General features: G+C 43.3%; 1 protein-coding gene across 1 annotated transcript in view; it reads left to right on the forward strand.

Moving 5' to 3' along the window:
- The window catches only part of CTNNA3 (catenin alpha 3), a 987,819-nt gene that overhangs the window by 148,682 nt on the left and 811,573 nt on the right, over positions 1-27,564 (forward strand).

A 27,564-nucleotide genomic window follows, 5' to 3' on the forward strand; every position in this document is an offset into this window, starting at 1 on the left:
AGAATTCCAATGGGCGGGGGAGACTGCAGGAACTATGGGATAGTTATGGGATAGCTACCCACAGTGCAACGCTCCAGGCATTGATGCTAGCCTCGGTACATGGACGCACGCCACTGAATTAATGTGCTTAGTGTGGCCGCGTGCACTCGACTTTATACAATCTGTTTTACAAAATCGGTTTATGTAAAATCGGAATAATCCCGTAGTGTAGACATACCCTAAGCCTCTGACTGCCAGAAGCTGAGACTGGACAACAGGGGATTGATCAGTCAATAATTCCACTGTTCTTTTAATTTCCTTGGAAGCATCTGGCACCAGTCACTGTCAGAAGACAGGATACTGGGCTAGAAGGACCATTTGTCTGAATCAGTATGTCCATTCTTATGTTCTTACTTTGGGGTTCTGCAGGTATGTCATCTCAAAGATTTATGTATCAGATGTTCTTTGAGTACCTGTAAAAAAGAGTTTTCCCCATCACCACCAACGTGCCTCCAAACTCCTACTGATCTTGGTGAAACTTGGTTCTTTCCCCTTTTATGCATTACCAATGATGAAAAATGATCTGCCACACTGCCAACATGTAAATAAAATTTGGAATTATGCAGGGAATCAATATTTTGTGTATATGCCTCTCAAGTGGTGCAGGGAAATCATTGTTTATGAAAAGCAGTGAGTACAACCCTGTAGGGATTTTGGGGGACTCATCTGGCATTTCACAAGAAACTGTGAAATATAGGTCCGGGGGTAGGGGGTGGGGGTGGAGGTGGATCAAAGTAACTGGAAGGTATAAGTGAGGGATAGTGACTCCAGACACTTGAACCTAAAGTCGATCTCTGACAGGATGACCTATTAGAAGGATAGAGGAGAGAACAAAGATGTCTTCTAGAAATGTATTTTTTAAGTGTATCTTGACTGCTGACTTCCAAAGGAGATCAACAATGAATAGTTGGGTGCACACCTTCTTTGCTGGTAATTTCAGGTCTGGGCTGAGTGTGGAGATGGTGGTAGAGAGGCTGTCTGCATATGATGAATGTTCTACAAACTATCCTAAGCTTGTCCCTTTCATCACTTTACTCTTTGGAGCAGATATGAACCCAGAGCACATCAGAAGCATCACTATTTGTATTGTTCATGTGCTGACAGTTAAAACGCAAATAACCTTTTTGTTGGTGGTCTTTGTTTTTGGTATCTTCAGGACTAAAGATCAGAAATTCTAGGCAGGTTAGGGGAATGTGCCAGGGTAGAAACTGCATTTTTTGGTGCTCAGATGGTAATGAGAGTATTTGTTTTTATCTTAGTGAAAGTTCAGGAATCTTAAATTTACACCACTAATAGTGAGATTCTGTACAGTTTTGAAGAGAATATTCCTTTTGGTGTATTTGCACTGTGAATGTCCCTTATCTACCAGGGCAGTAATATTATCAAAGAGCTCTATCAGATTCACCATGACCTGCCCTGCCTGAATCCATGGTAGCTGTACTTAAACACTTTTCCAGGTGTATCCTCTAGATATCTTAGAATAGATTCTCCCCCACAACTGATGTTAAATCAGTGAGTCTATAGTATCCTTCTTTGTTTCTTGATAATTTCCTAAACATGGCTGTGGTTGCTGCTTTCCAATCTTCAGTGCAGTCTCCTTAATCTTACTGGTGACAAAAGGCTAGTAAGTGAATATGGGTAAATAGTGGGGTGGGTTTAGAATAGGTTTTTTTTCTTAACTTCTTGTATACAGAAGGGCATGGGATTCCTCATGAATAGTTACCAGGGCTGTTCAGTTCTTTTAGCAGCCTGTAGGAGAAAAAGCATAGGTAAGTGTGGTAAGTTTATCTAGTATAACATATGTTATATATTTCCACTAATCTGTTTCTTGTTTTGTTTTAGTTATTTTTGATTGTTGTAGCAATGGAGTTTTGTAAAGAAACTATTTAATACATGTGCAGCAATCTCACTGTCAATGGACAGTGCCACAGTGTTTTTGATGATATTTCATAATTCAAGTTTATGATGCTCCTCTATTACAAACACATTGCCTTTACCTGCTGTGGCGTAGACCCACATTCTGTGTTTCTGATGGTCTGTCAATAACATTATGAGGTCTAGGAGCAGGAAGAGTTGCCTATTAAGTACAAGTAAGTGAAGCATTAGTGAAGGAACCTCTTTAACACAACAAAAACACAGACTACAGAATATTTTGATGGAAAGATATTAGGAATAAATATAATAGCTGTGCAAGTCTATTTAAAATTAATCATTTTTATGAACATGTTCTTTGTTCCATAAGATATATTTGGCAGATACATTCTATCCTCACAATTCTTTCGTTTTACACAACTTTATTGCAAAGCTGCTCCAGAAGTTGTATTTCAGATATATTGATTGCTATTATAAGTCAAGAAAAACTGATTTTTTTTTGCAAGGCTGCTGCCTGGCTCTCCAGATAGGATACAAGGGTGGTCCTATACAAGGTATCCATGTTAATACCTACCCCACCAATCAATACTGTAGCTTTCTGCCCTCTCGTCCCACATTCCCCCAAATCCAGTCTCTTCCTGCTGTGGATTCCTATTAGAGCATTTACTAGATTGTCAGATAGTACAAAGGTCTTCTCATAGGCAGTCATTACTGCTCCTCAGGGATGTTTTAAAGAATAATACAATAGCACCTTTCAGCATTTATAGTAAGCTAAATAACTGAGCTGAAATCTGGGCCCCAATGAAGTCAGTGAGAAAACTCCTGTTGAGTTCAGTGGAGGTAGGATTTCACCCCTGTCACTGACAACTGACAGGTTCTAGAATTGCTCCTAGAGATGGGTTATTCCCATATTTTGGTTTCTCCTCTCTTGGATGATACTCTTGTTTATTTCAGTGGAATTTGTTCCCAGTAAGGAGTGTTGGATAGTTCAGTACAATGTGCTACACTAAAGGCTCCACTCATCTGCCAGTAAGACATTTGGTAATATTGAGAGTGTGATTCTCAAAGTGGATGTGGTAACAGTGGAATCTGTCTGTTTTGGTTGGTCTCTTGATGTAACTATACAAACATGGCCGCAGGGCTGGCTCTACTGCCGCCCCAAGCAGTGCACCGAATTGCTGCTGCTGACAACGGGGGCAGTCTGTGTGCCGTTGGGGCAGCATGTGCATTTCCATGGCGGCAGCAATTCAGCAGCAGCTTCTGTCTTCAGCCAGAAGACAGAAGCTGCGCCGCCGTGGACAGCTGAACATAGAAGCTGCCGCCGAATTGCCACCGCCGCGGAAATGCACGTGCCACCCTAACAGCACACGGACTGCCCCTGCCGTCCGGCGCGCTGCTTGGGGGCAAAACCACAGAGACTGCCGTCCCTTGCAGATTGCCGCCCCAAGCATCTGCTTGGAATGCTGGTGCCGGCCCTGATGGCCGAATACTTATAACAGTAGGCTTATTTGATGTCATTATCTTACATATGACTAATGCTTGGTGCAATTTTTTTGTGCTGTATTACATGCCATGACTGAAAGGCAACAGAATTAAAGAAAAATTTCCCATATTGGAACTTAATTTGCCTTTTCATCAAAATGTAATTTAATCTAATTCTTGGTCATGTAACATTTTATAAACATCAGAGATTCTTCATAATAATTTGAAAGATTCCTTTTAACAAGATGGAGCTCCATTAATCTGGTCTCTTTATAACTTTATAGTACCTCTTTGAAAGCTGGTATTGGAATGATGGAGATTGTACTTATTTTTAATGTAATTTTGTATGAGTTTCTTCTGATTCCTGTTAATATGCATGCCACTGCTTGTATTCAGTTCCATCTTCCAGATGTAATGCTGTAATGTTTCATAAGCAGCACTTGCTTGTTGAATTTTAATTAGATTGTAGAGTAAATCCATGAGATATTGCTATAGAGGTTTTCTCTTCATTCCAAAGCTTGTATATCTGCAGCAAATAAGAGCTTGAGCATCACTTCTACTTTGGCAAAAATAAATGTGTGCTATTTCTACTGGTGTTCCATTTTTTATTAAGTTAATTCAGGTTGCAAAATGCACAGCTGAAAAATCAGGCTGGATATTTGCAAAGATGTTGGAGATACAATAATATAAAAATACAAGGCAACTTTGGTTTTATAGTCATGTAGAGAAAATGTACTGTACTTCAGCCAAAAATATCAGCAGCTCCCACTGACTTCCAGTGGAGCTATGCTTATTAAGCACCTCTGATGATCAGTCCACTTTTATTTAGATATCTAAATAGGTACCTAACATTAGTCACCTAAATACATATGTTTTGAAGCTTTGGGCCTTACTGTGTATGCATCTGGGAAAATCTACATGTAGCATAAACCTCTATATAACTCTGAATCAATTTTCTTTATTTAAAAGTCACTATGAACAATTCTATATAGAGCCTGTGTTAAACATTTATAAATTTCTTTATACATTTTTTCTTTGCAAAATACTTCAAATGCCATGGTTAGAACTATTCAGAGGAGGCAAGAAAAAAAATTCAGACTAGTCAGTTGTGATTCTAATAAACATATTTAAGGGTTACTACACAATCCGTTTAGAGGCTCTGAGTGTTTAATGCTGACTTCAGTGAGATTTCTATGCTGTACTTAGAACCAGTTATTAACCCTTGTATCCTATCTGGAGAGCCAGGCGGCAGCCTTGCAAAGCCAGGGAGTGCAGCTGCTTCATCACAAACACACCGTATTTCAGAGACATTAACATTCAGTAACTGGATTTCTTGTGTGTACTGCTGCTGTTAATTATAGCACTTACTGCTCTTGAAGAGCATCTGTTATATAAATCTGTTAAATATCTAGACCTATTAATGTCTTAGGGAATGTCTACACTGCAGCTGGGAGTGAGCCTTCCATCCCTTGTAGACAGACTCAAATGAGTGTGCTAAAAATAGCAGCGTGGACATTATGGCTCAAGCTCTTAAGCCCCCCAACCACCTAGGCTTGAGGAAAAAGAAACTAAAAAGGAAAAGGGGTGCTCTTTGTTTCTATACATTTTAGTTTCAGCTTCTCTGTCCTACCTAGCCATCTGTCCTGTTGTTCTGTGTTCACAGTCACTTAAGGTAGCTTGGCTCTCTGGCATGCTCTTCTCTGGGAGATGAAGATGAGAGGTCTGTCCTCCTCTCCAGGCTGGGGCCTTCTGAACAGTCTCCCCTTTTATTTTATTTTTAGGGCTCCTCCAAGGTTGGCATGCCTTGCAGATGTGGTGGGGCAGGACTTCCAGAGCCCAAAGCTGCTCTTTTTAATCCCTTTTTTGGGCTGCGGGGTTTACACAGTCTGTCATAGAGATCTTGCAGGAAAAACAGGATGCTGCAAGAGATGATGATGATTCAATAGGTAGATTCCCTACCTTCATGAGTAGGGATTGTTCCAGGATGGTGTTGAGCAGCTTAGTGGTCACAACTGTGCTCAGGTGAGCAAAGCCCACAGGTAAGTGGAGAACATGGAGACCTGCGAGATGGGTCAGAAATAGGAGGGAGCGTGGGCTATAATGGCAGAGAGAAAGGAGGGTCAGGGCAAAACTGGGAGGCAAGATCAAATCAGGATCTTAAATGCCTATATACAAATGTGAGAAGTATGGGTAATAAGCAGGAAGAACTGGAAGTACTAATAAATAAGTACAACTATGACATTGTTGGCATCACCAAAACTTGGTGGGATAATACACATGATTGGACTGTTGGTGTGGATGGGTACAGCTTGCTCAGGAAGGATAGACGGGAAAAAGGGAGGAGGTGTTGCCTTGTATATTAAAAATGTACACACTTGGACTGAGGTGGAGATGGACATAGGAGACGGAAGTGTTGAGAGTCTCTGAGTTAGGCTAAAAGGGGTAAAAAGCAAGGGTGATGTCATGCTAGCAGTCTACTACAGGCCACCTAACCATTGGAAGAGGTGGATGAGGCTTTTTTTGAACAACTAACAAAATCATCCAAAGCCCAAGATCTAGTGGTGATGGGGGACTTCAACTATCCAGATAAATGTTGTGAAAATAACACAGCAGGGCACAGACTATCCAAGAAGTTCTTGGGCTGCATTGCAGACAACTTTTTTATTTCAGAAGGTTGAAAAAGCTACTGGGGGGGGGAAGCTGTTCTAGATTTGATTTTAACAAATAGGGAGGAACTCGTTGAGAATTTGAAAGTGGAAGGTAGCTTGAATGAAAGTGATCATGAAATCTTAGAGTTCGCAATTCTAAGGAAGGGTAGAAGGGAGTACAGCAAAATAGAGACAATGGATTTCAGGAAGGCGGATTTTGGTAAGCTCAGAGAGGTGATAGGTAAGGTCCCATGGGAATCAAGACTGAGGGGAAAAACGACTGAGGAGAGTTGGCAGTTTTTCAAAGGGACACTATTAAGGGCTCAAAAGTGAGCTATTCCGCTGGGTAGGAAAGATAGAAAATGTGGCAAAAGACCACCTTGACTTAACCACGAGATCTTGCATGATCTAAAAAATAAAAAGGAGTCATGGAAACTAGTCAAATGGAAACTAGGACAAATTGCAAAGGATGAATATAGGCAAATAGCACAGGAATGCAGGGGCAAGATTAGAAAGGCAAAGGCACAAAATGAGTTCAAACTAGCTATGGGAGTAAAGGGAAATAAGAAGACTTTTTATCAATACATTAGAAGCAAGAGGAAGACCAAGGACAGGGTAGGCCCACTGCTCAGTGAGGAGGGAAAAACAGTAACAGGAAACTTGAAAATGGCAGAGATGCTTAATGACTTCTTTGTTTCAGTCTTCACCGAGAAGTCTGAAGGAATGCCTAACATAGTGAATGCTAATGGGAGGGGGGGTAGGTTTAGAAGAGAAAATAAAAAAAGAGCAAGTTAAAAATCTCTTAGAAATGTTAGATGCCTGCAAGTCACCATGGCCTGATGAAATGCATCCAAGAATACTCAAGGAGCTAACAGAGGAGGTATCTGAGCCCCTAGCTATTATCTTTGGAAAATCATGGGAGACAGAAGAGATTCCAGAAGAGTGGAAAAGGGCAAACATAGTGCCCATCTGCAAAAAGGGAAATAAAAACAACCCAGGAAACTACAGACCAGTTAGTTTAACTTCCATGCCAGGGAAGATAATGGAGCAAGTAATTAAGGAAATCATCTGCAAACACTTGGAGGGTGGTAAGGTGATAGGGAATAGCCGGCATGGATTTGTAAAGAACAAATTGTGTCAAACCAATCTGATAGCTTTCTTTGATAGGATAATGAGTCTTGTGGATAAGGGAGAAGCGGTGGATGTAGTATACCTAGACTTTAGTAAGGCATTTGATACAGTTTTGCATTATTTTCTTATAGATAAACTAGGCAAATATAACTTAGATGGGGCTACTGTGGGTGCATAACTGGCTGGATAACCGTACTCAGAGAGTAGTTATTAATGGCTCCAAATCCTGCTGGAAAGGTATAACAAGTGGGGTTCCGCAGGGGTCTGTTTTGGGACCGGCTCTGTTCAACATCTTCATCAATGACTTAGATATTGGCATAGAAAGTATGCTTATTAAGCTTGCAGATGATACCAAACTGGGAGGGATTGCAACTGCTTCAGAGGATAGGGTCAAAATTCAAAATGATCTGGACAAATTGGAGAAATGGTCTGAGGTAAACAGGATGAAGTTTAATAAAGACAAATGCAAAATGCTCCACTTAGGAAGGAACAATCAGTTTCACACATACAAAATGGGAAGAGGCTGTCTAGAAAGAAGTATGACAGAAAGGGATCTAGGGACCACAAGCTAAATATGAGTCAACAGTGTGATGCTGTTGCAAAAAAAACAAACGTGATTCTGGGATGCATTAACAGCTCTCGTGAGCAAGACATGAGAAGTCATTCTTCCGCTCTACTCTGCACTAGTCAGGCCTCAGCTGGAGTATTGTGTCCAGTTCTGGGCACTGCATTTGAAGAAAGATGTGGAGAAATTGGAGAGGGTCCAGAGAAGAGCAACAAGAATGATTAAAGGTCTAGAGAACATGACCTATGAAGGAAGACTGAAATAATGGGTGGGAAGGATAGCTCAGTGGTTTGAGCATTGGCCTGCTAAACCCAGGATTGTTGTGAGTTCAGTCCTTGGGGGGGCCATTTGGGGAACTGGGGTAAAAATCTGGGGATTGGTCCTGCTTTGAGCAAGGGGTTGGACTAGATGATCTCCTGAGGTCCCTTCCAACCGTGAAAATCTATGAAATTGGGTTTGTTTAGTTTGGAAAAGAGGACTGAGAGGGGACATGATAGCAGTTTTCAGGTATCTAAAAGGGTGTCATAAGGAGGTGGGAGAAAACTTGTTCATCTTAGCCTCTAAGGATAGAACAAGAAGCAATGGGCTTAAATTGCAGCAAGGAAGGTTTAGGTTGGACATTAGGAAAAAGTTCCTAACTGTCAGGGTGGTTAAACATTGGAATAAACTGCCTAGGGAGGTTGTGGAATCTCCATCTCTGGAGATATTTAAGCGTAGGTCAGATAAATGTCTATCAGGGATGGTCTAGACAGTATGTGATCCTGCCATGAGGGCAGGGGGCTGGACTTGATGACCTCTCGAGGTCCCTTCCAGTCCTAGAGTCTATGAAATCTATGAATCTATGAAACCCTGTTAAACATCATCTTTAGTTCTTCTGTTTTAACTCCCCCAGAAAGGTAACTGAGTTCCATCTTCCATGGCTGCTATGCACACGACTGAGCTTAGGAGTTCTGGCAGGTTAGACGGAGTCTTAGCAGCACCCCTATATTGAATTGACTAAATTTATATGAAAAGAATGACAATATCTGTGGCAGGCACAATGCCTTCAAAAACACTGGGGACACATGGCCCTGCACTACCGTATAATTGGATGCAACATGCACTTCCCTTTCCCTCCATAGCATGGGGCCACAGTTGGTATGCTTCCATGCCCCTTCTTGCCAAGTTTGGGGAGTCTAAAGTTGTTAATGGTATCTAAAAGGGTGTCATAAGGTACTAGGCTTATGCAGTCCTTGTGTCCTATCTTTGCTGAGAAACACAGTTATAAAAATGCACATTAGATTTAACTTTGACCTCATCCATTGAAAACTATACCCTGTATTTGAGAGAGAGAGACACCCACCCACACCAGAAAGCATATTTTTGTCAACTGATAACCTTTGGGGAGTAGAAACAGCTCCTCATGAAGTACTGAATTTGTTTACTTAGCAGTATTTCCCCTAAGTGCAGCACAGATGTTAGAATTTAGAATTCTCACACAATTATTATGACTGCATTTGTGAAGTAATCTAAAGCAAGCAATCAAGGTGAATTAATAAACACTTTATTCCTAATAATTCAACAATGAATACTTTAATATAGTAAACTTCAGATATACCTTTCCCAAAGTGAACAAAGAAAATATGTTTGTTTTTTCTCCGTGTCCACACAGGCAGTTATAATCATATTCAGAATGAACTGTTGTTTATTACAATTCTACTAAGCAATAGAGACCTAAAAGCATGCCCAGCATGTTGTGACAGCATGAATCATGCTCTAGTGAATGCTTGCAAATTGTCATATCTGATGTTCTGTAATGTTTCAGTGATGCATTGTTTTGATTGTTGTTTGAGCTTTTACAAACTGTAGTGACTTTCTCTTCTTAGCTGGAAATCTTTGATAAGTAACTTTAAATTATTGGTAGACAGACTGAGTCTGAGCGCATGGACTAGGAACTCCTGAGTTCTAGTCCAGCTCTCATGGCCTTTAGTAAGTCACTTAACATCTCTGTGTCTATTTTTTCCTGTTTTGTTAAATGAGAATAAAAATATTACTTGCCTATTTCATGTGAGTATTGTGAAGATGTTGTGAGTTAGTGTAAAGTGCTTGATTGCCTAAACCACGCCTGGATTAGGGTATAGGCACTATAGGCCTCTGCCTTGGGCCCCAGCTCTTGGAGTCATGTGATTGTCAGACTAGTAGTTATTTAAAAAAAATCTAGCTCTCATGGATGAAATAGAAAAGCTTGAAAATGTAAATCAAGCATTACCGATGTAGTGATGTCTTAAAGAATAGCTTTGGAGTTGTGAACTGCCTCATGCATCTCAGTGAGGTGTTGCTGACTCTAAGGGCATTTCTACACTGCAGAGTGCACATGCATGTGCACACATGCTTGCCAAACACACCTTTGAGCATCTATGCTGCAGAGTTGCACACACCTCAGACCTGTGTACCTATGGGTGCTGTAGTTACATGTGTTTGGCACTAAGATTTCTGGGGACATATCCCAGAGTTCTTAGCATCTTGCTAACCTGAGCCACACTTGGAACTGGTTAATGATATATTGTGAGAGAACTTGTCTGTTGTTCCTGGGCCCTTGTGCAGAAATGTCTTAGCCAAACAATACATTTAGTTGAAGTGCATCTCACTCTGCAAGCTGCACATTCCTGTCTGATCCAGCTGCTGCTAGTCTGTGGATCCAGTACAGTTGGATGAGCTGTTCTTGCTTGTGACTGAACTTTTTATTGCAGCAAGATACTGAGAGAAGGTCTGTGAGATGGTGGATGACATTTCAGCAGCAGTTTCTGACCGGAAGGTGGCAATGGAGACTTGGATAGGACTTAATTAATGGTAGCCTGGAGACCACTCTAATGGTAGCCTGGAGACCATGCTATGTTCCCTGTGGATTTGCCATATGTAGACTGGTGCTTCTGTTACAAGACAACTTGGACAGATGGTGGAATCACATTGTCCTGAAGACTTAGGGTGACCAGTAGTGACTATAGAACTTCCACGTGAGGAAGCAAACCTTCATGGAACTGTGTCAGGAGCTTGCCCTAACCCTTCAGCTCCAGGACAGTCAAATGAGGGAGGCCACGCCAGTAAGAAACGGCATACTATTGCCATCTGGAAATTGTCTATCCCAGGCTGTTGAAGGTCGGTGGCTAAATGGTTTGTTGTTGGCAAGCCAACTGTCAGTGCTCTGGAGGTTGTGAGGCAAATAATACTGTGATTTACTCACAGGGGTGGACATAAGAGCTGCTTTGAGAGAATGGGATTCCCAAACTGTGCTGGGGCCATTGGCAGTACTCATGTGCATTCCTGTAGTTTTCTGCCTGAAGAAGCACATGGATATGCCAACCGGAAAGGATACTACTTGATTGTCCTGAAGACTCTGGTTCACCACAAAGGGAGATTCAAGAACACCAACGTAGGATGTATTAACAAGGTGCATGATGACAGGGTGCTGAGGAGATCTGGCCAGTTTGGATGAGCAGGGAACTTATTCCCTTCAAATAACATGATTATCAACAGAGTATCCCTGCCCACTGCTACTTTAAAGGACCATGCTATTCTCTTCTGCAATAGGTCACCTGGCAGAAGGTTTAATTAAACATTTTAGCAGTTGTAGGATGCTGGTAGAGTATGCATTTGACAGGCTGAAGACCTGTAAGGATAAAGTATAGAGTGGGCTGAAGGCAGAGCTGCCAAACAACAAACAACAACAACAACAACAACAATCCTAGAAATGCACCTTTCATCAGTGGGCCTGGATTTGAATATAGGAGAGCAAGGAAAATGAAGAATATGTTGTGTGGTGGAAAAGGAAAGGTAAAGCTCTGATGGGGGATTATATTGCTCTGTACTGTTGGCTTTTTGTTGACATTTTATTTATTTGCTGATGGTTTCATCTGAATATAAAAGTTTGATTCTTTACTGAAAACTTTGGATATAACTTCCTGACTCTTTCCCCACCAAGCATTCACATACCAAAGTACTGTACAATCAAACCAATTTATTAACATGTTATTAAAATAACCAAATATTTTCCTAGCTACCTGTCTACAAATAACTGTTTATAAAGGTGAACAGTGAAATATAGTGCAAACTGATACTCAAGTACCAAGTGTGGTTTCCCAGTCACTAGGTGTTAAATCCATTGAAAAAATTTAGGCCACTGAGGTGTGCTCCTACTTTTGAATATCTGAACTCACTGTTATACCTTTCACAACTTATTAATACATTCACAGTTTTTATATTGTGACTGGACATCTGTCTGTCTTCATCTTTCAAGTTGAATGCCCTCTGGAATACTCACTACAGGTGACAGAATGATTCCGGGGCTAGATGCCTCATTAGAAAGGCAGTGTAATTCATCTCAGTGTTATCATCTCATAGACTTTAAGGCCAGAAGGGACTACAATGATCATCTAGTCTGACTTCCTGCACATTGCAGGCCACAGAACTTCTCCCACCATTCCTGTAATAGACCCATAACTCTGGCTGAGCTACTGAAGTCCTCAAATCATGATTTAAAGACTTCATGTTACAGAGAATCCACTATTTACTCTAGTTTAAACCTGCAAGTGGCCTATGCCCTATCCTGCAAAGGAAGGTGAAAACCCCCTAGGGTCTCTGCCAATATTCTGCCAGCGGAAAATTCATTCCTGATCCCAAATATGCAGAGCACACAGTCATCACCCTGAGAGATAGAACCATGCTGGAGAGGACCCTGAAGGATGCCATCCATTGCCAGTACGTGGAAAACCTGAAACGGAAGCTGGACCAGGGCAAAGCATTCGAGGTGACATGCAAATGGGACTCCAGCAACCACTTCCTCCCCGGGGGCAGCTTCACACAATTTGCCGACTGGAGGTTGATCCACAGGGCCCAGCTCAACTGTGTTCTGCTGAACAGAGCTGTCCACTATGGAAATTGGGACAAGTGATGCAGGAAGTGCAGCTATGCCAATGAGACACTACCCCATGTCCTGTGTAGCTGCAAGCCCCATTCCAGAACCTGGCACCTGCGACACGCCATCCAAAAGCATTAGTCAGGTTGAGTCATGCTATGGCACATCGCTTCCATGCCCTGAGCATTTGGCAAGACTCAATAGTGAGACACTGGGAAAGAATTCTCTAGTAACTCAGAACTCTCCCCACCTAGTATCCCATCACAAACTCCTGGGGATATTTGCTACTAAGAGTTGCAGATTGGTTACATGCTATTGTAGCCAGTCTCACCATACCACCCCTCAATAAACTTATCAAGCTCAGTCTTGAAGCCAGTTAGGTTTTTTGCCCTTGCTACACCCCTTGGAAGGCATTTCCAGAACTTCACTCCTTTGATGCTTAGAAACTTTTGTCTAATTTCAAGCCTAAACTTGTTGATGGCCACTTTGTATCCATTGTATCCACATTGGTGCTTAACTTAAATAACCCCTCCCTCACTGGTGTTTGTCCCTCTGAAGTATTTATAGAGAGCAATCATATCTCTCCTTGGCCTTTGTTAGCTTAGGCTAAACAAGCCAAGATCCTTGAGTCTCCACTTGTAAGGTAGATTTTCCTTTTCTCTTGTCATTCTAGTAACCCTTCTCTGCATCTGTTCCAATTTGAATTAATCTTTTGTTAAACATGAGAGACCAGAATTGCACACAGTATTCCAGATGTGGTCTTACCAGTGTCTTGTATAATGGTACTACCCTCTCTCTGCTGGAAATACCTCACCTGATGCATCCTAAGATTGCATTAACCTTTTCCACAGTCACATCACATTGGCAGCTCATAGTAATGCTGTTACCAATATACCCAGAACTTTCTACCCTGTCACTTTCAACTGATAAGCCCCCAGTTCATAGCAAAAATTCTTGTTGTTTGTCTCTAAGTGCATGGTCTTGCAGTTTGCACTATTAAATTTCATTCCATTATATTACTCCAGTTTTCAAGGTCATCTAGATCTTCTTGTATGATATTCTGGTCTTTCTCTATATTGACAATATCTCCCAACTTTGTGTCATCCACAAATTTTATTAGCACACACTCTCTTTTTATGCCAAGTTCATTAATAAAAATTTTAAATATGATTGCTCCCAAGACTGATCCCTGGGGAACTCCACTACTAACCTCCCTCCAGTGACTGTTCTCCTGTCAGTATGACCCTTGTGGTCTCCCCTTTAACGAGTTCCATATCCATCTTTTAATTCTCATATTAATCCCCATCTTCGCCAACTTGACTAATAATTTCCCCTGTGAAACTGTAGCAAATGCCTTACTGGAATCCCAGATAGATTAGATCTACTGCATTTCCTTTGTCTAACAAATCAGTTATCGTCTCAAAGAAAAGATCAGATTGGTCTTCTTTTTGTAAAACAACGTTTTATTTTATCCCAATTGCTGTTTACCTCTATGTTCTTAACTACGTACTTTTTCAGAATTTGTTCCAAGACCTTGCATACAATTCAGGACAAACTAACTGTAGTTTCCCAGATCACCTTTTCTCCTTTCTTAAAAATAGATACTATATTAGCAATTCTCCAGTCACAGGGTATGACCCCCTGAGTTTAGAGATTCATTTAAAATCCTGGTATTGGGCTTGCAATTTAATGTGCCAGTTCCTTTAATATTCTTGGATGGAGATCATCTGGACACCCTTATTTGATCCCATTAAGGTGTTTGAGTTTGACTTCCATATTGGATGTGGTAATTTCTGCTTCTTCTTCGAGTGATTGCTCATATCCATTCCAGTTAGGTGTGTGCGCCGCGCGTGCACATTCGTCGGAAAACTTTTACCCTAGCAACTCAGTGGGCCGGCAGGTCGCCCCCTAGAGCGGCGCCGTCATGGTGCTCGATATATACCCCTGCCGGCCCACCCGCTCCTCAGTTCCTTCTTACCGCCCGTGTCGGTCGTTGGAACAGTGGAGCGCGGCTTAGCTGACCTCCACTTCCCTAGCTACTCGTAGTTCTCGTATATAGTTATGCAGTTATAATCCTTTTATATATATATTTGTATAGTTATACGTTTTTTCTTTGCTAACATAGTTAGTTTAGTAATAGTTAGCGGGGTTCAGGAAGTAGCCCTTCCATGAACCCGGTGCCGGAGCCCATGCACGGCTCACCGGGTTTTAAAATGGGCTCGGCCTGCCAGAAGCTGATGCCGAAGGGAGATCCACACGACTCCTGTTTGAAGTGCCTCAGGGAACACTTGACAGCTAAGTGCCCCATTTGCAAGGCTTTTAAGCCGAGAACAAAAAGGAGCGGGACTTTCACTTACCCCTCCACCTTTTGGCGCCGAGCGATGATCAAGCGGCTGGCAGAAGCGCCTCGGCACCGGACCCCGCTGGTACTGCCAAGGCCTTTCGGCACTGGCCGTCGCCGGCACCGAAGTCGACTCAGCACCGCTCCCTTCCTCCGAGGTCGAGAAAGCCTATGATTCCTGCTGGTGCCTGACGGCTCCCCGGCACGCGCCGTGGTTGAGCCCCCTGCTCCTGCTGCTTCCGTGCCACCTGCATCGCAGCCAGAGAGCTTGTCTAAGTCGGATTGCCCGGCACCGACACCTGCAGAGGCACCGATGGCATCGGCACCATCGATTCCAGTCCCCAAGGGCATTGAATCCAGTGCCTGACAGCTCCCCGGCACGCGCCGTGGTAGAGCTTACTGCTCCAGCTGCTTCTGTGCCAACTGCACCGCAGCCAGAGAGCTCGTCTAAGTCGGATTGCCCGGCACCGACACCTGCTGAGGCACCGACGACGTCGGCACCGTCAATCCCGGTCCCACAAGGGCCGTAGAATCCGGTGCCTGACGGCTCCCTGACACGCGCCATGGTTGAACTTACTGCTCCTGCTGCTTCCGTGCCAACTGCACTGCAGCCAGAGAGCTCGTCTAAGTCGGATCGCCCAGCACCGACACCTGCTGAGGCACCGACGACGTCGGCACCGTCGATCCCGGTCCCACAAGGGCCGAAGGATCTGGTGCCTGACGGCTCCCCGGCACGTGCCGTGGTTGAGCTTATTGCTCCTGCTGCTTCCGTGCCGACGGCACCGCAGCCAGAGAGCTCGTCTAAGTCGGATCGCCCGGCACTGACACCTACCGAAGCTCTGATGACGTCGGTACCGTCGATCCCGGTCCCACGAGGGCCGTCGAAGCTGGTGCCTGACAGCTCCCCAGTATGCACTGTGGCTGAGCCTGCTGTTCCCTCCACGCCGGAGACATTACCAACGGCGAGGGATCTCATTGCCATGACAGAGTCGATGCTGTCTGACCCCGGCACCGCCGGTGCGGGTAATACAGTCTCTTCATATGACCGTCCTCTGTCAGCACAGCAGAGCGGCACCGTTCATGATCATGGTCCCGCAGACACTCCAGGTCCCGTCGGCACACCCGACACCACTTGCAGTCCCGGTGCTGTTTTCCTCATCGGTACTGGTCGCACTCGCCGCACCGGTCGGTATCCCGTTCGCGGACCCGCTATCGGCACCGTTCCGACTCCCGGCACCGCGACAGGTACCTTGACTCCTGTAGCCTCTCCCCGAGCCTCGAGATCTCGGTCGACCTCCCGGCACCGTTCTGGTTGCAGGTCTGGATCTCGTTCCAGGTACCAGTATGCCTCCAGGTGCTGGTCCCCGGTGCCGAGTTGGGCAAGGTCCGATAGAGTCAGAGACTCTGCCCGTGCCTTCTTTTAGTACCTCCATGGCCATCCAGACACGCATCCGTGTCATCCCACATGTGCAGATCTTATGCTCAGGACCACGATTCTGATACGCCCCCCGACAACCTGAGGTGGAGGAGGTCCCAGAGGTAGAGGACCCGGTATGGGGCCCTCTAAGGGGTACGACTACTCGTCTGTTCGCTCTCCTCTCTGCTCACTAGTCTTTCAGTCTGTTAAGGAGAGGTATTGGCATGGCCAGCGGGCGCCAGCCCTGAAACCGAAGGAGGCTTGGCGAATGAACCTGCTTGGCCGCCAGGTGTACTCTGCAGAGGCCCTGCAGCTCTGGGTAGCAAAGCAACAAGCCTTGCTTAGCTGCTATAATTATAGCACTTGGGTGAAGGTAGTTTAGTTTATGGAGTTTCTCCCTCAAAACTCCCGCCAAGAGTTCGCTGCCGTCTTGGAGGACGGGGGAAATGAGATGAGGTGCATCTCATGGCTTCAGGTTTCAAACCTCCGGCCGGAGCTGCAGTATGCCATTCAGGATTTACCCTTTGTTGGTAAAGGCCTCTTCGCAGCAAAGACAGCCCCAGGCTGCGAAGCCTGATGGACAATAGGGTCCTAATGCGCTCTCTCAGCATGCATATGCCAGCGACCAAACGCAGGCCTTTCTGTCCCCAACCGCCATACTCTGTGCCTAGCCAGAGACAGGACTTTGGCAAACGGCGAGGCCAAGGTGGTCGCAGACGAACGTCAGGACCCCTAAAGAGCCAAGGTCAAGGTCCCTCGCAATTACCATTGGGACCAAAGACGAACCTTCCAAGGTGCGCCTGAGGACGGTGTACCAGTCACAGGCCGGGATCCCAATCCCGCTTTCTCCTGGCGTGGCCCCAGTTAATTTCACATCGCTGGGTCCTGCGCACGGTGGAGCATAGGTACCATCTCTAATTTGTTCCAGCCCGTCCCCCTTCAGGGACCCCTCTCACGAGCAATTCCTCGTACAAGAGGTGCAGACGCCGACTGACGAAAGGGGCAAGGGGGTTTACTCCCGTTATGCCCTAGTCCCCCACTCGAACGGAGGTCTCAGACCCTCCTAGTCCTGCACGGACTCAACCAGTTTAGGATAAGGTTGAAGTTCCGCATGGTATCCCTGGGAACCATTATTCCATCCTTGCCTCCTGGGAGCTACTATGCCACCCTCGATATGAAGGACGCGTACTTTCACAACGCCATCTTCCCTCCCCACAGGAGATACCTCCGCTTTCTAGCCAACCGTCAGTACTTCTGGTTTACGGCCATAGTCGCCGCCTACCTTCGCTGATGTCGGATATGCGTTTTTCCGTATCTGGACGATTCGCTTATCTGAGGAGACTCCGAGACACAAACCACTCAGCACGTGGGCATCGTCACGGTCTTATTCACAGGCCTGATGATTACTATAGAGCAATCCACTCTGGTTCCCACGCAGAGGTTGGACTTCCTAGGGGCTATCCTGGTCTCCTACCTAGCCGGAGCCTGCTTATCACAACTGCGGTTTTAGGCGATGGCAACAATCATCCGAGGTCTGCAGGCTTTCCCAATGACCTCGGCTCGTACTTGTCTCAGTCTCCGGGGTCCATGGCTGCCCGCAAGTTTGTAACCAAACACGCCAAGCTCCGCCTCCGTCCTCTCCAAGTCCGGCTCACCTCGGCGTACCACCTGGACAGGGAGCCAATGGTCATGGTAGTCACTGTTCCCTCGAGCACCTTAGGCTCCCTAGAGTGGTGGCTAACTCCCTCCCTGGTGTGGGCAGGGATGCGGTTCCATCCGCCTCAGCCCTCATTGCCCCTGACGACGGACGCGTCATCTCTCTGCTCGAGTGCTCATGGTCACCTCCGAGCTTCAGGCCTTTGGTCTTCTCGGGAGCTGGCATTCCACATCAATGCCCCAAAAATGAGAGTAGTCCGCCTGGCGTGCCAGGGGTTCCAGCGGCAGCTGCGAGGCCGTGGTATCTCGGTATGAAGCCAACACAACGGCCATGTGCTTCATAAATAACCAGGGAGGGACATGGTCCTCCCCACCTTTTGTCAGGAGGCCATCCATTTCTGGGACTTTTGCATGGCCCACTCGATGGAGCTGGTGACGTCCTTTCTCCCAGGCGTTCGGAACGTCTTGGCGCTTTGACTCAGCAGGTCTTTCCTGTCTTACGAGTGATCACTCTGCCCCATGTGAGGCGTTCTGCTTTCCAGAAGTGGAGATGTTTCCTCACATAGACCTGTTCGCTCACCGCGAGAGCAGAAAATGCCAGATGTTCTGCTCCTTCCAAGGTCTCTCCTCGGGATCGATCTTGGACGCATTCCTGATGCCGTGGGAAGGCCAACTCCTTTATGCCTTCCCACTGTTCCCACTGGTTCATTAGGTCCTGCTCAAACTCCGCAGGGGCAGAGCGCACATCATCATGATCACTCCAGAGTGGTCCAGGCAGCACTGATATACCACGTTGCTCGGCCTGTCAATAACCGACCCAATTACCCTGCCACCCCACCCAGACCTCATCACTCAGGGCAACGACAGGCTTCGTCACCCGGACCTGCAGCCTCTTCGCCTCACGGTGTGACTGCTGCGTAACTGAGCCGGGGTGACAGGAAGCCTTCCATCTGGTCAACGTACCGGGCCGAGTGGAAGCGTTTCTTCTACAGCTGCCATACGCTCGATCTTGCTCCTACTGAGGTCTCGATCCCCTCTATTTGGCCTGCCTCTGGCCTTCAGCGGCAGGACCTGGCGGTATCATCGCTGAGGGTACACTCGGCAGCCATCTCTACCTTCCAGCCAGGCTAAGGTGGACATTCCGTGTTCTCACACTCTATGGGTTCGAGGTCCCTCAAGGGCTTGGAGCGCTTGCACCCTTGGGTGCACCGCCCAGCCCCAACCTGGGACCTCAACCTAGTTTTAACCAGACTTATGTCTCCCCCATTCGAGCCGTTCGCGACCGGCCCTCTGCTATACCTGTCTTGGACGACAGCTTTCCTCGTAGCTGTTACATCGGCCAGAGGGGTCTCCAAGCTCAGAGCTCTTACGGTGGTTCCGCTGCACACTAGGTTTCACAAAGACAAGGTGCAGTTATGACCGCACCCGGCTTTCCTCCCTAAGGTGGTTTCGGCCTTTCATGTTACCCACAGCTCAACGCAATGGGTGCAACCATTGCACTCCCTGGACATCTGTGGCGTGCTCGCATTTATATTGCGCTGACAGAACCATTTCGTAAGGTGCCCCAGCTCTGTCACGGTAGCAGACCAAAGGGAGGGCTTGCTTGTTTTCCTCTCAGAGGATCTCATCTTGGGTGATGGCGTACATCCGCACTTGTTATGATTTGGCTCATATTTCCCCAAGCCACATCACCGTGCATTGTACCAGGGCTCAGGCTTCATCTGCCGCCTTGCTGGCTCGTGTTCCTACCCACGAGATCTGTCGCGCAGCTCCATTGGTCCTCGGTCCATACCTTTGCTTCGCAGTATGCCCTGGTTCAACAGTCAAGAGATGCTGTAGCCTCTGGCTCAGCAGTTTTCATTCTGCCACATTGCACGCCGACCCCACCGCCTACGTAAGGCTTGGGATTCACCTAACTGGAATGGATATGAGCAATCACTCGAAGAAGAAAAGACGGTTACTCACCTTTGTAACTGTTGTTCTTCGAGATGTGTTGCTCATATCCATTCCACACCCGCCCTCCTTCCCCACTGTCGGAGTAGCTGGCAAGAAGGAACTGAGGAGCGGGTGGGCCGGCAGGGGTATATATCGAGCTCCATGACGGCGCCACTCTAGGGGGCGACCTGCCGGCCCACTGAGTTGCTAGGGTAAAAGTTTTCCGACGAATGTGCACGCGCGGCGCACACACCTAACTGGAATGGATATGAGCAACACATCTCGAAGAACAACAGTTACAAAGGTGAGTAACCGTCTTTTCTGTATCCTCAGTTCCACTAGCCACCCTGTCACTACCCCTAAGTTCCTCATTACTCTTATTTAAAAATGAAACAAAGTATTTGTTTGGTCTTGGGCCATGCCTAGACAATCTTTCATCTCCACCCCAACCTTAGTGCATAGTGGTTCCACTTCTTCTTTCCTTGTTTTTATTTATTTATTTATTTATTTATTTATATGGCTAGAGAACCTTTTAACCTCAGATTTTAACTTCCTTTGCAAGGTCCAACTCTGCTTGACTTTTGGCAGTTCTCACTTTTCCCATACACTGATTTCCAAGGTTTGCTTTCCTTGCTGATCCATCCCATCTTCCATTCCTTCTAGGCTTTCTGCTTTCTCCTAATCACTTGATTCAGATGCTTACTCATCCAGCTTGGTCTGCAATCCTTCCCTACGAATTTCCCCCCTTGCTTGCAATGTTCAGACTACTTTGACTTAAAGTAATACCAAGTTTCCTCTGCATTCAGATCCCAGAGTTCTTTAGTCCAGTCAACTTTCCTAATTCCCTTAATTTTTTCAAGTTTTGCCCTTTTGAAATCAGGGACCCTAGCTGATGATCTATTTTTGTTTTCCCTTCCATTTAATTTAAACTGAATTAGTTCTGGATGACTCGAATTAAAGTTGTCTCTTATAACCAGTTTTTCTATAAGGTCCTCACTACTCACCAATACCAAATCTAAAATGGCATCTCACCTTGTTGGTTCAGTGACTATCTGGTGAAGAAAACTCTCAGCTATCACATCCAGGAAAATCTGGGATCTACATTATTAGCACTTGCACTCCAATCTATATCTGTAAAGTTAGTTTCTCATAATCACACAATTCTCAGGAGTATTTATTTCATTAAAACATTAGAGGTCTCTATGCATATCCAAAGAGGATCATTGGGGTCTGTAGCATATCACAAACACTATCCCAATGCAGCCTCTGGCAGCTTTCTTCCCCAAAGTGATTTAGATCCAGACAGACAGTTTTATCCACTCTATCACTTCTAGTTTCTTTCCTCCTCATTAATATACAATGCTACTTCACTACCTTTGCCTTTATTTCTGTCTTTCCTGAACTGCACATACTCTTCAATTCCTGTATTTCAGTCCTGACTACTAGGCCTTTATGATAAATCATAACATAAATATTCAGCACTCCAAGTTCTTAAAGTTCCTGAATATATGTATTGAATATTTTTCCTTTATTCAATGGAATTTTTATATTATTCTCTTAGCTTATAAAGTCATCTGAATTGATAAATATGTTGGCTGAATAATTTACTCCATGAACTTCATGATTTTTTCCAAATAAAATATTTGAATATTTTTTCCTATTTGCTGACTTCTATTTAATATACATTGGGAAGATAACATTATAAAAAAAGAAGATATTTTAAGTACACTGCAATAATTCTGAGGTACAGTAAACTTCTTCAGCTTTCTTTAGTGAGTCTCGGGAGGCCATACAGTATGACCAAAGTGAATGTTTCTCTGAGGACACCACATTCCCAGCACACGTTATGTCAGATACTTGACTATTTGTCATTCTTTGTATGTTTCAATTAAGTTACTGACATGCTGGTCAATATATAGAAACAATCCTCTATATATTTAGGGGTTATGTTTTGACAGTTGCCACACAGGTGATCATTGTTTCACTCTTCCTAAAAGCTGCGAGAATTACTACTACCTTCCTTCTTTTCAAGTGGGAGGATAGCTCATACATGGTAAATTCTTTTCTACAGCCTAAGCAGAATAAAAATACCGTAATCTTTGTCTTTCTTTCAAGTGAGAAATCTTGGAAACCACTAGGCATTTTTTCTTTATAATTCTCTTCTGGCAGTTAGACCAGAGAATGAAATCCCGGCTTCATTGAAGTCAATGACAAAACTCCCTTTGGCTTCAATGAGGCCAGATTTTCACCCAGAGTCTCTTAATGTTGTTTCTGCAACACATTTGGTCAAATATTTTGGAATTGCATTAATTACAACATGACAGATTCTGCTCAGCAGCAGCTAGTGTTTCAGGGATGTATGGAGATGCAGTCAGAAGCTTTATTCTTTCTAACTGTGTAAATCATGAAAATAGTGTTTCTGAAGTAATACTATCCACCCTTCAGTTTTGCTTGGCTGGTTGTTTTGGTTTCAAGATTTTTCACTGGTTTTTGATTAGTAAGGATACTGAAAAGAGCAGAATGCAAATATAGGTGAATGCGTTAAAACACTGCAACCAAAGCCCTTCTCTTCATTAAAAAAAAAGCAACTTTCAGCAACTGACAGGCTTTGACTTGAACAGACGACAGTGTAATGTTGATCACCTGGATCTCTCTGAGTAAGCATAGCACAGAGTGACTTGCATCAACAATAAATACTGTATGAAAATGAGGGCTAAAGTACAAAACGGTTGTTTCCATCAAGGCTAGATTTGTTAGTTTCAGTTAGCCTCAGAATGTGCTTTCATATATACAAATTTCTTGTCATGTTTTTCCATGTCCATAAAGTGGAGCAGATAGAGTTGAAAATTTATGATGAAACCTGAGCAGTGACTGTCCATGTCTCTTAAAAAAAATTATGTGCGGTCCCTGCCTTTGACAGACTATAAAGGCAGCCTTCAGACTAATGGATATTGGTTGTGATATGAGACCTTGGGGTTCGAAGATTAGTACAAAGCAACTGAAAAGTACCTGAAGGTGAGAGTTTGTTTTAACTGTACATTTTTCTTTAGGACACAAGATGAGTTTGATATTTAGCACAGTTCTGATTAATAATACATACAAGAAAAGTAAATTAAATGAAAAGCATTTAATTCTTAGCTAGTTATTTGTGTAGGTGGGTTTACTTCTTCACTGAGCAGAATTTTGGATAAATCCTCAATCTAAAAATATATCTGCAGCTTCCAATAAACAGACACTGTGAAAGATAACACATTAGCTAATAAATATAAAGCTCTGCCCACAAATAAATCAACACAAACACTGTATTACTTTTCTGTCCTTACCTCCTTTTGGAAATTCAATTACTTTTATATTCTCAGTAGTACTTGTTGAAACTTTTAGAAGACAATATATTGGTTGAATGTTTTCACTTCACTACCCTTATTTCTTCCTCATATCACAGCAGTCATGTGAAGTTCTGAGATAGACGGAAGGCTCAAGACAACTCTGGGGTGGATATGAGACTCAGAAAGCATAACATTCTTTCAGGATGATGTACCTTTTAAAGTGTCACATGCTATGAATGAAGAATACACACAACTTTCTTATTGGACCTAAGCTAGATACAGTTAAATTGCTTGAAGTAGAGAGCCTAGTGCTAGAGCATTGCCAAGTGTTAGAGCATGAGTGGGAGGAGATGACCCAGTGGATTTCTCTTGAGTGGGGGAGAGAAAACAAAAGAGAGAGTTGTAGTTCAGCAGAATCTTCCTTCCATTTCGAAAATTCCATGCTGAAGTTCCATGGTAATCTGCCTTCCACATGATCTGGGCACCAGGAAAGGGAGGAACCTGAGCCTCTCTTCAAGATATTGTTCCTGATATTTGATGTAGTGTTTGAGGGGTCTGCAGAATCAGCATAGAATTTCCTAGCACATCAACCCTTAGCCTATGGATTTTTCTGCAAGAGGGGATTTTTCTGCAAGATTTAGAGTATTTGTACTGACTGACTTAATTTTAAGCCATTTGTCATGAATATGATTTAAATGTTCAGAGCAGAGAGAGATTTCCAAGCAATTATTGGCTTGGCCTATTTAAAAGGAACCAAAGAACTGCTAAACCAATAACAGCTGTTTGTAAATGGTAATTGTCACATGCTTGCAAGAAGAGAATAACAAGGCTACGAAAATGTGGGCCTTAGGAAATATTGAAGTATTCTTTTAATAATTTGCGTGCCTCCCTCGCAAGGAGAATCAAGCAACCAGATAAAGAATTCTTAAATGAGGAAGTTAAAGAGGAGGAAGACAAGATAGAGGGAAAGGCAATGTCTCATTTTAATCAGGGAAAACTACTGTTAGATGAGATTCCTGTTGAGTTCTATAAAACCTTTTTATTAATTCATGTTTATGTTGAGGAGTAAATTTAAATCCCTGCATATGGTTAGTCATTGCCAGGAAGTGATTCTCTACCACTTTCACTCAGGGTAGCATTAATTACAGAGCTCTTGCAATTTATAAAGGTCCTATAGATAATACAGTCTCTGATAGAATATGGATGTGAATTTCTCTCTAAAAATCTAGTTGAAGATACATAACTATAAAACTAATACTCAACAACCTGTCAGGGTTCATGAGTGACTGTACACTAGTCTAGTGGACTAATGTGGAATATTATCAATTTAATATTCTCATTGTATAGTGTATCATGCAAACCCTCAACAACACTTTCCTCTTATATTTAACCAGGCAAAAGGTGTAGCACCTTTTGATTATATCAGCTCTGTGAGCTAAGTGAGATCAGGCTAGGCCTATATGTAGATAGAACTGGAGACCGCCAAGTAAGATGTAGCATTTGTCATGCTTCTTCCTGGATCTGTATTGAATGGATGTCCCAGCAACATGTTAGGGGGCGCTATGCTGCTAAAAATGCATCTTTGGATGAGATGTAGAACTGAGATGCCCAGCTACTTGTGATTATGAATGACCCTGTAGGACTTTTTCAGGGTGAGTAACTGTGGTGACCTCATACATTTTAAAATGTCATTATATTGTGACAAAATATCCCCTGTAGTTTTATTTGCATAAATCAGTTGCCACTTGCTGGCCTAAACTGCTTTATAGTATTAGTATGCATTGGATACATCTGTGATGGTGAGGGCTTCATGTGTATAGTTGGTAAAATACTTGATGTTCTGTCTGGCTGAAAGATGCTTTGCAAATGTAACATTTTAATATTTTATTGTTTATTGTAACTTGTTCAATACAAGTATTAGCTGAGTTACTTTTAGTACATATCTGCCTTTGAGTCCTTTTTTGTGTATTAGAGTCACCATTCAGTATGACAATGCTCAGTTTATTTAGTATATCATCACTGTCATCCAGAGGGAAATACTTTCATAGTTCCCTGCCATGTTTATATATGAAATGATGCTTTGTGTTAGTCTAAGTGGTGTGATAAAATTTAAGACTCGGAGTTTTGTGAGTATAGTGCATGAGCATCTCTCTGAAGTCAGTTTAAAGATTGTTAACGAGTGAGCTGCAGAGACCAATACTGCTGAACTCTACTGGGTTACATAGAATAGACCAAAAAAGGTATTAAAACCCACATTAGACTTTCATAATACATTAGAAGTCTGCTTACCCCTTGGCAATGAGAAGTTGAGAATCTGTGTTATGTTATACTGAACTTTTTTCTTTTTAGAGTCCTGCATTCAATATGTAACCCACCATCTAGCTGTCAAACAAATTCTGCATTATTATTTTATTTATTTTCTTTCTAACATTTAATTAGTTACTTGTGAAAGGTACTGGCTGGAAATTCCTAGAGCTTAAATCTGTTTAGCTACAGGATAGGAGCAGCATAAAAAGAGGCAGTGCCATTATGCCTGTACTTGTATGTAAATCACCATACTGCCATCAGAAGGCAACTTTTTTTCTCAGTACCAAACTAGGCCTGATACAAATGAATGACACAGATGAAAGGTGTTCTACATCATTATTAATCACATTAGCTATCCAGACACTTTGAGTCTATATTTGACCTGAAATCTTCGTTCATTTAGGCTAATGGAGCCAGATTGTGGTCCATCCTGCATGATCTCTCACTGCAATAAGGAATCTATGCTACCTCTCCTGTGCCAGTGGGTGAGGAGTTGGTCAGATGGAGTCCGAGGGTAAAATGTACAAATTATCTGAGTTATGTTCAGTGGGACTTTGGTACTTCTAAGAATTTCACTTGATGCGTCGGCTATGCCACTCCCAGAGCAGTGGGGAAACATGGAGCCAGATTATGACTTTGAGTCATAATTTGCTTCCCAGCTGCTCCTGGGCCAGCACAACAATGCACTGTCTCATACATAGGGCTTGTGGCAAAGCTACAATTTAGTCCTTTATTAGTATAACTAAAGTGTGGACATATTCATTTTCAAAGATAGCCTATGTTTTTAAAAAAAGGCCCCTGCCTTTAAAATGAGGTGATCAGGTGAGTGATAGTTTATCCCTAGCACCAAAAGTTCAAATGCCACTCCATCATATAAAAATTCTTTACATTTTAATCACCAACAATTATTTTTCATGAGGCACCTCATTGCACAGAAACATTACGTGGAAGAGTCACTCCTCTCCTCAGACATGTCCACCGTGTCTCTGTTTCAGTCTGATAGTCTGATTAAAGTTCCAGAGCAAGAATTTTTGTAGAAACAATTTGCCAAATTTTGATTATTCAATCTGAATATTGTGATCTGGTCATACAGTTCATGAGTTAAAGAGACAAAATTTGTTAGTATAAATTTTGTTCTGCGTTAGTTCTCCAGATCTATTTTTTAATATCACCTCCACAGAAGCTCTCCATGCTAGATTTCTTTGCTTGAGATTTAAAACTGCTCGGTAGGGCATTATTAATTGATTATGAAGTCCTATGTACTATAATACACTGGAATGACGTGATTTAGTAGCAACAGCATATTTATCTGATCTTTAAAATAATTAAAGAGCAAATGAAGAACAGCAGCAATTATTAAACCACAGCCACAGTATTTAGAGAATTGCAGATGCTGTATACACAAACAAGCTGCTCTCCATAGTAGTTTCATTAATCAATACCCCCAAAACAAATTCCCAATTTCATCCACTAGTGGGTAAAGTGGGGAAAAGTTTTAAGTAGTTTTATTAACTTGAAATATTAGAGAGATAGTTGTTGTCACTAGACTGTGTGATATATAGAGCCATGCAAATCTGCAGATATCCACTTTATATCCGCGGACCATTTTTGCAGATCAGATGCAGATACAAATGTTGTATCTGCACAGGGCTCTAGCTATATACTGTGTTGTGACCCTAGGGCTGTTTCTGACATTCTAGCAACTAGAGCCTGTATCTGGTAAGGTGCTGAGCATCTTCTCTAAGATATTGAATAGAGCTGTGTGAATAATGGGATTTTTTCTTTGCTGTCAATTCTGAAAAGTCCAAAAATTTTTTTTGCATAAAACAAAATGTGTTGGTTTGATTTTAAGCTTTTAAATTATTTAAAATGTTTTAAAATAAGGTTAATTTTGAAACAAAAAGTTGTTTTGAACTGTAAAATTGGAATGTCTGGTTTCCAAAACATTAAAATA

This window comes from Gopherus evgoodei, chromosome 7 (genome assembly GCF_007399415.2).
Source record: "Gopherus evgoodei ecotype Sinaloan lineage chromosome 7, rGopEvg1_v1.p, whole genome shotgun sequence".
NCBI lineage: Eukaryota > Metazoa > Chordata > Testudines > Testudinidae > Gopherus > Gopherus evgoodei.